This window comes from Megalopta genalis, unplaced genomic scaffold (assembly GCF_051020955.1).
Source record: "Megalopta genalis isolate 19385.01 unplaced genomic scaffold, iyMegGena1_principal scaffold0232, whole genome shotgun sequence".
NCBI lineage: Eukaryota > Metazoa > Arthropoda > Insecta > Hymenoptera > Halictidae > Megalopta > Megalopta genalis.
In genome coordinates, this window is record NW_027476301.1 from 127501 (window position 1) to 130286 (window position 2786).

The window sequence follows — 2786 nt, forward strand, 5'->3', positions numbered from 1 at the left end:
CTATGAAGCTCTGACGAGTAGGAGGGTCGCGACGGTGTGCGCAGAAGGGTCTGGGCGTGAGCCTGCCTGGAGCCGCCGTCGGCGCAGATCTTGGTGGTAGTAGCAAATACTCCAGCGAGGCCCTGGAGGACTGACGTGGAGAAGGGTTTCGTGTGAACAGCCGTTGCACACGAGTCAGTCGATCCTAAGCCCTAAGAGAAATCCTATGTAGATGAGGTGTCCTAAGACGTTAAACACTTGTAAAAAAAAACGCAGCTATTTTATTATTTTTTTTTATTATTATATAAATCGCAGCATATTTTGTTATTATATACATGCACAAAAAACACCCATTGGGCGAAAGGGAATCCGGTTTCTATTCCGGAACCCGGCAGCGGAACCGCATACCATTCGGGCCCTCGTAAGAGTGTTCGTCGGGGTAACCCAAAATGACCTGGAGACGCCGTCGGGAGATCCGGGGAGAGTTTTCTTTTCTGTATAAGCGTTCGAGTTCCCTGGAAACCTCTAGCAGGGAGATAGGGTTTGGAACGCGAAGAGCACCGCAGTTGCGGCGGTGTCCGGATCATCCCCTCGGACCTTGAAAATCCAGGAGAGGGCCACGTGGAGGTGTCGCGCCGGTTCGTACCCATATCCGCAGCAGGTCTCCAAGGTAAAGAGCCTCTAGTCGATAGATTAATGTAGGTAAGGGAAGTCGGCAAATTGGATCCGTAACTTCGGGATAAGGATTGGCTCTGAGGAGCGGGGCGTGTCGGGCTTGGTCGGGAAGCGGGTCTGGCTGACGTGCCGGGCCTGGGCGAGGTGAACGGCTCTCGTGGCTGGGATCCGAGCTCGGTCCCGTGCCTTGGCCTCCCGCGGATCTTCCTTGCTGCGAGGCTTCCGTGGCGTTTCCCATCGGTGCGGTCGTCCTCTTCGGCCGCCATTCAACGCTCAGCTCAGAACTGGCACGGACTAGGGGAATCCGACTGTCTAATTAAAACAAAGCATTGCGATGGCCCCCACGGGTGTTGACGCAATGTGATTTCTGCCCAGTGCTCTGAATGTCAACGTGAACAAATTCAAAAAAGCGCGGGTAAACGGCGGGAGTAACTATGACTCTCTTAAGGTAGCCAAATGCCTCGTCATCTAATTAGTGACGCGCATGAATGGATTAACGAGATTCCCATCTGTCCCTATCTACTGGCGGTGGCGGTCTGTGGCCACCCAGGGTTGAGAGGCGACCCCCGAACTAGTCCTCGCGTAGGTTGTTGCTACTACCGAGTCGATGGATGCGTCGACGATGAAGGCATTTTAGACCGTCAGTGCGTCGTACATGTAGTACTTCGCATAATGGCGAGGCCCGAGATTAAGCATGCGGGCTGTGGCGTGTTCATGTACAGCATTGAATATGCTGTACTACTCCTTAGCGGGGGACTGTTGTCACTTGTGGCTGCAGTCCCCCGCGTCACGTTATGCGGTTTTTCTGGTCTAACTGGAATGCCGCATTTTCGTTGTCTGAACACGCCACGAAGCAACACGCCGTCGGATTGAATGTTGCTGCTGAGTCGATAGGTGCATCGGCGATGAAGGCACTCGAGAGACCGTCAGTGCGTTGTACATGTAGTGCTTCGCATAATGACGAGGCCCGTGATTAAGCAAGCGGGCTGTGGCGTGTTCTTGTGCAGTATTGAACATGCTGCACTACTCCCATCCGGGGGACTGTTGTCACTTGTGGCTTCAGTCCCCCGCGTTACGTTATGCGGTTTTTCTGGTCTGACTGGAATGCCGCATTTTCGTTATCTGAACACGCCACAAAGCAACACGCCGACGGAGTGAATGCTGCCGAGTTGACGGATGCATCAGATGCATCGGCGATGAGGGTATTTTGAGACCGCCAGTACGTTGTACATGTAGTACTTCGCATAATGGCGAGGCCCTTGAACTAAGCATACGGGCTGTGGCGTGTTCATGTACAGCATTGAATATGCTGTACTACTCCCTACCGGGGGACTGTTGTCACTTGTGGCTGCAGTCCCCCGCGTCACGTTGTGCGGTTTTTCTGGTCTGACCGGAATGCCGCATTTTCGTTGTCTGAGCGCGCCACGTAGCAACATGCCGCTGGATCTAGAAATCGGGATGCAACCAATCACCTGGGCAACCCAGGCCGCAAGGGGCAAACGTGCCCTAGCCACACTTGAGCCTCCACGAAAAAGGTACCGCTGGATAGCTCGTGTTCTCAAAACGCAGCGAACCGAACGAAGTGTGGTGGAGAGGAAGAGGCAGCCTCTCCGACTGCTGTCTCCCGCGTGTTTGCCGTGCGTGGCGACCCTTGTCGTCGGAAAAGAGGATCCTGGGATCTGAGGGGGCCCTCTCCTGCGGGTGAGACGTCCCCAACACGTACCTTTGGCCTCTGCTTCGGCTAGATGGGAGGCTGGACGAGAAAAGCAGCCCTGGTCCAGTCAATCGGCTTGGAACGACCATACGCTTCGGCGAGTGGGTTCTGACGGGCGAGGACGCGGGCTGGGTTGAGCAATCGGCCCAGTCAGCAGACTATGTCCGGTGCGTAGCCCTAACCCAGCCTGATGGCGGGTTCCAAAATGTGTGGGTCGGTGGTGGCCGGGGAGCGTACCGGATGAAGGCAAAGATCTAACTATGGGATCTAAATTGAAAGTACAAATTGAACGTTCGAAGTCGGCGGGTCCAGCTCCTACTCGGAGTGAAGCCGTCGCCACAGACGCGGAAGCTACAGCAGCAGCTGTTAGCCCTCCTGCGTCTGCGAAAAAGACAAGGTCCGGGAAGGTGCTGAACAT

At 55.0% G+C, this 2786-nt stretch overlaps 1 pseudogene; it reads left to right on the plus strand.

The window, feature by feature from the left end:
- The window catches only part of LOC143262884 (large subunit ribosomal RNA), a 2996-nt pseudogene extending 1789 nt beyond the window's left edge, over positions 1–1207 (plus strand).
- The last annotated feature ends 1579 nt before the right edge of the window (positions 1208–2786 follow it).